The sequence below is a fragment of the Carya illinoinensis genome, chromosome 13, assembly GCF_018687715.1.
Source record: "Carya illinoinensis cultivar Pawnee chromosome 13, C.illinoinensisPawnee_v1, whole genome shotgun sequence".
NCBI lineage: Eukaryota > Viridiplantae > Streptophyta > Magnoliopsida > Fagales > Juglandaceae > Carya > Carya illinoinensis.
The window spans coordinates 32139444-32148478 of NC_056764.1; positions in this window are offsets into that span (position 1 = coordinate 32139444).

The following is a 9035-nucleotide window of genomic DNA, read 5'->3' on the forward strand; positions in this document are numbered from 1 at the left end:
CATGCGACACCCATCAGATTCAAAGGCTTGGAAGGACTTTGATAAGAAACATATGCCATTTTCCATAGATCCTCGCAATGTTAGACTTGGTTTGGCTAGTGATGGGTTTAACCCATTCAACAACATGAGTAGACCGTATAGCATTTAGCCAGTACTGCTTGTGTCGTACAACTTGCCCCCCTGGCTATGCATGAAAGAACCATACACTATGCTCTCGTTGTTAATACCTGGCCCTAAGTCACCAGGTAATGATATTGATATCTTTCTGCGTCCTCTACTTGATGAGTTGAAGGAGTTATGGGAAGAGGGTATTCGTACCTATGATGCATAGAGCAAGCAACACTTTTTGTTGCATGCAGCACTACTATGGACAATCAATGACTTCCCCGCATATGCGAATCTTTCTGGGTGGAGTGCAAAGGGCAAGATGGCATGCCCCCATTGCATGACTGACACAAATTCACAATGGTTGGTATATGGCCGCAAGCATTGCTATTTGGGTCATCGACGATGGTTGGCCCCAGATCATAGTTGGAGACGGAAAAAAAAATGCTTTTAATGGACATGAAGAGCACAATCTCCAACCATCAAGGGTCCAGGAAGAGCAATTGCTACAACAATTAAGTCAAGTGTCACATGCTCAGTTTGGCAAATCTTCTATGAAAAGGAAACGAACTCCCAATCATCTTAATTGGACGAAAAAATCAATTTTTTTTTTTTTTTTAGCTTCCTTACTGGTTATCCTTAGGTTTGAGACATAATCTGGACGTCATGCATATAGAGAAAAACATATGCGATAACGTTGTTGGAACATTGTTGAATATTGAAGGTAAAACTAAGGACTCTGCCAATGCACATAAAGATTTGGCCAATCTTGGAATAAGGAAAGAATTGCATTTACAACAACATGGCGAGTCTATAACCATGGGTCTTGGATGCTACATGTTAAATTTAAATGAGTGAAGGGCTTTTTGTGAGTGGTTGTCAAAAGTTAAATTCCCTGATGGGTTCGCATCGAATATTACTCGTTGTGTCAATGTTTGTGAGGGAAAGATCAGTGGAATGAAGAGCCATGATTGTCACGTATTTATGCAAGCACTGTTGCCGGTCGTGATTGGTGGGTTCTTACGGGCCGACGTGCGTCAAGCCTTACTAGAATTGTCTTGGTTCTTCAAAGAATTATGTTCCCGAACTTTGAACTTACCAGTGTTGCATCGTCTTCATGCTAATATTCCCTTGATTCTCTGCAAACTAGAAATGATATTCCCTCCAGCTTTTTTTGATATCATGGTGCACCTTTCTATTCACTTGCCAGAGGAGGCTCTACTTGCAGGACCCGTGAAATACAGATGGATGTATCCTTTTGAGAGGTACTTAGGAAAGTTCAAGCGATACGTCCGCAACAGAGCCTGTCTTGAAGGCTCAATTGCTGAGGCATATGTGCATCTCGAGTGCCTTACATTCTGCTCTATGTACCTCCATGATATAGAAACTAAGTTTAATCGAGACGAACGCAATAGTGATGTACTTAACAATTCCGCTGAGGAGGGGAATAGGGCAAGTTTATCGATTTTCTCACAGAAATTTAGACCATTGGGGATAGGGCACTCCCACAAATTAGCCGGCATACTAATGGTCAAGGCTCGATGGTATGTTCTTAATAATTGAGTGGAGGTTAAGCAATACATTGAGTACGTCCATCATCCTACTGTTCAATACTTTAGGTTATCAACAGCAATTGCTGATACCTTCTAACAAAATACTTGAATTGACAGGGAGCACTATAACAAGATGAAAGAAGAGAACCCTGATAACATCGATCGTAGGCACCAGAGTCAATTTCCATCATGGTTCAGGGCACGGGTAAGAGTTTGTTTCCTTCTGGCCGCATATAGTTAAGTTAACGTTGATTTTCCATAATTAAGTAATCATTTACACTTTTGCTTTCCTCTTGTCTGGCAGATTCGAGAGCTACGTGTAGTTAGGCCAACAGAGGTATCCGACGACATATATGCATTAGCATGTGGTCCAGATCCATGGGTAGCATTTTATGCTGGATGTATAATGAATGGTGTTCAATTCCATAAAATGGAGCGTGAAAGGCATCGCCGCACTCAAAACAGCTGGGTTGCGGTGCATGGCGAGCATCGAGGATCCACAGTTGACTTCTATGGGTGTTGCATGATATTATAAAAATACGCTTCCTGGGTTGGCATAAGGTTTATCTATTTCAATGCAGTTGGTATGATGTTGGCGACCCGAGAAGGGGGATACGGGTCAGGGACCACTTAACGTTGGTGAATACTGCTAGGCAGTGGTATAAAGATGAGCGTTTGCCCTTGTGTGCCAAGCAAGTCAAGTATTTTATTTGTCCGATCCAATTTTGGGTGGAAGTTGGCAGGTTGTCCATAAGGTAACAAGTAGAAATGTTTACAACCTTCGCGTAATGACGCCTGTTGGGATGCGCTTGATGATGGTGAGTCATCATGGGATGACTCAGACGATGATGATCGTAATAATCTAGACAACTATCCCCCTACTCTTGATGTCGATGAAGCCATGCCCGATCCATTGAACCGACTCGATGAAGAGCATTTGCTAGTTGAGACAATAAATATCTCGTGTCCAAACTCGGCCCAACCAGTCGACGATGATGTCGATGATGATCCTGACCCAGGTGACGATGAAATGGGAATGGAGGACATAAGTGCTGATGACAACTTGGACAATGAGTCCGGCCATCGTCTGACTAGGGAGGATGATGATTAGTGCCCCAAGACATGATTGTAGTGAGTTTATTTGTTGATGTTGCAAAGAAAATTTAGGAGTACGTCTAATATTGCCTGTCTAGTAGTTTTACCAAGACTAACAATCTAATATAGGTTCCATTTTGTTTTTATAGTTGTTCACCTGTAGTTGTAACTAATAAACTATAGGTGATTAGTTAAGCTAATGTACTTGCTGATGGAGATGTTTGTGTGTTATGCGCAGACAATGAATGACATAGGGTATCGACTCCATTTTGCTAGAAGATCAATGGTGACAAGAAAATTAGCATATGGTATGTTCTTGGAGTACATTTCCTCATATAAATATTTGGTGGCCACATGTAGTTTTTCAATAATCCTTGGATGTTGATATTCTTGGTAGGTGTCCATAATTATAGATCGATACTATGCATTTACAATACTTTTTATAACTAGTAGGAGAACTTGTTGGGATATATGGTTAAAATGAAAACATATATAATGTTGTTAGCTAACAATGTTCCAATGGCCAAAGTTGAACAAATTAAGTAAAACATGCGGTCATTGGTTTCCCATGGCCATTAAATTGATTTTTAATGCTTGGGTTAGGTTGTGAAAGGTTGCTGTTTGACAAACATAAGGTAGAGCTCAATTGGTGAATGGACAGAAGAATGGTCTGTATAACATAGGGAAGTCAATGGGTGTGATAGTAAATTCAGCTTCGTATAATGACCAAAGTGATTTGGAAAAATTATAATGCATGGACAATCAAAATTTGATTTGCCACACAATGAGTTCCATTGTGGATACTTGTCACACACCTGACCCAATAAAAGTCATGGAACAATGATGTACAAAAGTGTGTATTATTTAATAGGCATATTATCTATGTGCCTATTAAATGATGGGTATTCCATGGGTATGAAGTTTGGTTTACATAACAAGGCAAAATATACATGATAAGTTAGCATAATCTTTGTTAACTTAGAAATATAAGTTGTTCAGTTACTCATAGATGGTCATTACATATTTTGTGCAGATTTGGGGGATTGCACATTAAAGCTAACGTTGTGCTTGGAGAACCTACGTCAAATGTCGATGGAAAGTTAGTATATTTTGTGATAGTGTGTTGGGATTTAAATGGTACAAATTGCTAGGCTATGGTTAAAGTTGAATGTTAGGTTGATATTCAAATGGGAACAATTTGACCTTAAAGCGTAATACTGTCTCAACTGAATTCTATATTCCACTAAAAACTGAAACTGGTTGTCCTGGCTCATGTGGATTTAGTATGGAAAAATTGAATGCAAAACCTACAAGATGTGTCCATATAAGATGAAATAAAAGCACGTTGCATGGATGACATAGGGTATAATGCATCTGAATGGGGGAGTGATATAAATATTAATCCATTGGGGTGAAATAACAATTGGTAGTTGCTGCAAAGTTAATTATAATAGGCGTACATGCGGCTAGTTATGCTCATCTAGGGTATATTATGTACTAAGATGTTTGCGAGTTAGTCAAGTTCACACACCATGGTGAATGCAAGTTTCTGCATATTCGTTTACGTAAAGAACAACACTTTATGAAAGCCATATGGATGAATCAGAGGTTTAACATTTGTTTCACACAATATTAATCCTACTTAAGGGGTTAAGTACAAACCAATACAAAAAGTTAGGTTGCAAGTTTGATATAGGTAAGTTTTACTGCTGACCTATATGATATGGGCAATGAAATCATAGATAAAGAGTTGCGGCAGTTATACAAACTTAATTGGTCATTGCAAGATGTGTGGGAAATTAACATTTTCTTTCGCACACCTGACCCAATTTGTGATGGAGATGCCATGATCATTAAGTTAGCACAATCCAGAAAAATGAATATCAAACATATAATAATTGTAGGCTGATTTTTTTGAGGGGTCTCCTTCCGAGAATATTTCTTATGTGGTTGTGCAAGTTAAAAGTAGATGAACCAGCAAAGTACAGAGCATTAAATGAAGAAGCAAAGTGTTTCTATATGATTGAATTGTCTGAAACAATGTCCAGCTAGCTTATGTTCCTGACTAGGTGCAAATTGACCATTAATGAATTAATTAAGTATAATAAAGGTTTAGCATTGTTCAGATTTCATCCACAAGCTAGCTTAGCTTGTGGATGATTATTAACTATGATACTCTGCCCAAAGTTACTAAATTAATGCAGCGACCAAGAAAGAAAAGAAATGTCTACCAATTATGCTGGCACAAAATTCATTCATGACTAGCAGGCATGGAATAATTGGAATATGTAACCAAATTTAAACTCAAAGTACATTCGCAATATATAACTATAACAGGGTAGTGGTGTAAAGAACTAAGTAGTAATCGATCCCCTAGCAATTTTTTATAACACTTTTTCCTTTAACAAGCAATATTTAGTGTTTCGTCAAAAGTAGTTCATTTAATAATATGTAAGGATATAGAAATATAGTTATATGTATAGCAATGTCAGCATATATATTGTGGAGGGCAACGAGGGTGTATTTCCAGATCCACCTATTCTTGGAGAGGCTTTTATGCCTGATTAATAACCCCCAAATTCCAGTGAGTATAAAATCAGAATGCAAGCAAAATAAATTAAAAAGTTGCAGAATAAATTATAACAAAGAATTGGTGAATAATTCTATAATTAATTATTGCTCACCTAGCTACCTATAGTGATTAATTTCTAGTTTCCATAGTTTGCAATGGTGAATTCAGCACATATACAAGTGCAATATGTACGAAAAAATTGCACAGTCTGTATAGCAAGGTCAGTATATTTGCAACTGCACGTAAATAACATTCTACAAGGCATCCAACACAGATTAATAACCCAAAATATGAAATTGAGAAAAGTGATGGACATAGATAATTTAAGTCAAAATACAGAGCGGGAGATTGTGATATTCAGGGCGGGATATTTTTAATTGTGATGATGCCTTTTGGCTGGGAAATGGCGCCAGTGATGGGGTCCACAGCAAAGCTGAACTGCAGGGTGGGTTGATGAGGGATTGACAGTAGGGGAGTTGGTGGCATCGTATAGCAAGTTGAGAGGTTTGAAGTAGAGTCATACTTTCTCTTGGGTGCCTCAGTTCACGTAAAGCAACACTTCCAGTTGAGAAAAAGCTGAGAGTTTTCCTCAACCTTTTCCTTCACTGCACGGGTTCACCTAGACTCCCTTATGAGCTGCTGTTCATTCCTCTATATCTCTTCACAACCCCACAGCTTCTCTATCATCTTCACATCTGCCGAGCAAGCCATTTCAAAAAACCAGGTACACATTGCTACTCTACCTAAGGATATTTGTGCAACTCCTTCTGATTGATTTTAGGTTATACATTCTCAAAAGTTAAAAAGTTTTTTTAGCGTGTAATCTCTTCTTTCCAACCACCCGTTCATGCAAAGCATAGATTTTTCTTCTTCTTAGGCTTAGATAGAATTGTGGTAGGTTAAATTTAAGAACATATGTTGATTACATATCGGTTTGCATCAAAAAATTTCCTGATGCACTATACATCACAAGCATGTTATATTTCCCAAAAAACCATGATGTTTTTTTTAGCAAGCAACACTTCGAACAGTGCTACACAATGGGTGTTTTGTAAACTATTGTAGTAGCTGTGGTAAACCAAATACCCAAAGTGATCATCCTCAATACATCAAACTGTACTAGTATGCATTGAACTCTCTTCTTGAAGTAAGCGCTACTCAGGAAATTTTTATAGACATTTATGTTTAGTTCCCTCCAAGTATTACCTGACTCAATTTATAGAACATGCGAAATAATGTTGGTGCTGGTTTTTACATATCAATGTAGTTTCTGGGTGGAGTAAAAGTTAAATGCTTTTATCTTTCTAAAACATAATAGCCTCCACCTATGTGCACATCATAGTTGAAGATTAGCACACCACTTCAATACTAGTTAAGTAATAGGGTAGGTACAGATGATTTTATTATGTCAGTATTACAATTTAGCTATAAATTGTAGAATAATGAAAATAGAACTATGAAAAAGTATTTAATGACTTCTTATTGATAAAGACATTCCAGCAGGTTCAGTTTGGTAAAATTGAGCCCTAGGATAGTTAGTATATTTTGTTAAAATGACAATCCAAGAGTTATGACTTCAAGAAGACATATTAAAGTAACATGGGGAATGGTTAGTCTGCCACCCCACTAACTTAGATTTGGTTTACATGCCTTGTTTTGTGAAACCAGCTGGCCTGCTACTTAGTGTTTTTTACATAAAAAACAGAGGGCAATATTTGTCGTATGGGGTCAAAGTTGGAGCAAAAACTAACCAAATATTTCATAGCTATGCTATATACTATTAGTATGATAGGAAATCGATACTATAATGTGGCAAACATAACAATTAGAGGCTTATTTATCATTTAATTACATGTTGATACTGTTTTGTGCGGCAAATATGTACTTAATGTTGTAAATATTTTGCTAGTTGGATGTAGCAAAAACAGTATTGATATCCACCCAATAGCAAAGCCAAGGATGGTGAGAAGTACGAGACACGTTGCCTCCGAGCACCGTGTTGCGGGATGAGCCGAACTCAAATGATTCAACTCAGGATATAGGAGCAGCGGGCGCAATAGAGGTTTTGGGTGGTAACTAGGTTGGAGATTCAATCACTAATACAGGTATGTCATCCTTGTAATAATCCAAGCTATAGCATTTACTAAGTTCTACTCAATTGCTAGAAGATCAAATAGTACAGAATGCAATCTTGGTTCATGGTAGCTATATATATAATATATAGTTTTAACAATTTTCTGTATTGATGTAGATCCACCCCCTAAGAAAAGAGGAAAAGGGCCAGCAAAGGGCACGCTATTTGAAAGGATGAGAAAAGTGGGGAAAATACCACTTGTTATACAAGATGGACATAGAGGGCCATCTTGCGAGAATGCAGCAATATTCATTGGGCGACTAACCGAGATCATTAAAGTACATGCCGACATGAGGCATGCTAGTTGGAGTTGTGTACCTGATGATGGAAAGCAAGAACTGATTGACCGTGTTAGCGTAGGACTCTGTTTTTTTTTTTTTTTAACATCATCAGCTGTATGCGTACATATCCAACCCACAAGCTGGCTCATGTTTGACATTACTTTATGTAACAGCTTTGCTTCTTTGATATTGCAGGCTGATTTTGTTCTAGATTGGAATAGAGACAACCATCGTGAGATGGTTGAGACACATTTGGCCGACAAGTATAATACATATCATTATGCATTACACAAAGTGTATTTAAAATATGCTTCACATGAAGAGGCCCTACGTGGTGGGATGGAGAAGGTGGAGAAAGCTGTATGGGAAAAGCTATGTGAACGGTGGGCAAGTGCAACTTTCAAGGTATTTCCAGGGGACATGAGTTTCTGCTTTGTATAGACCTTTATAACAAGGTCTGAAAAAACATATATAGTATTGTAGCTACATAGTATAGGCACCTCCAATTTAATTAGGATGCAGATTAGTGTTTTTCTCGCACATGTTAAATAATACATCCATATGTAATTTATAAAGGGGCATTAATAAATTGGAAACGGATACAGGAGAAATCCAAAAGGAACAGTTCAAACAGGCAGAAGCTGAAGGCCAAACACACCAGTGGCCGAAAATCATTCATACGGATACTAGAGGAAAAGGTTTGTGATCTGCATTTGGTATAATATAAGTCAGATTATGAGTATAGGGTTCAATAAAGTTACTCTTATTTGTGTGTTTTAGCGGGAGAAAGCTTCTAATGTGGTAGAATTCTACAAGGAAACACATTGGTCAACACCGAAGGGTAAATTCATCAATGCAGCGACCGAACACAATTACGTAAGAGTGTTTGCATTTAATTTTATATCTTTTAACAGGTTTCAAAGCAACTTTAACAACCTCCTGATTTTCCTTTGATAACATTTTCAGAATCTAATGATGGAAAGGTTATCTAAAAAAGATCCTGAAGACGATGTAGAAGAAGCTGCCGACACAATCTTCAAAGAAGTTTTGGGAAATAGACCTGGCTATGCAGTAGGCTTGGGGCACATGGTGATTCCAGACCCCTCTCCTTCAATGAAGAATAGTAGGGCATTTATCCTCTATCGGAGGAGAATGAATGGAACAAAAGTGAAGTGGAAATGTATAAGAGCAAACTAGATGCAATGATGGGCGATATTGCGGAGTTGAGAAGGAATTTTTCTAAGCATGAGAAGGTCTTAATGAGCTATAGGAGCACTGATCAACAACTTTATGGT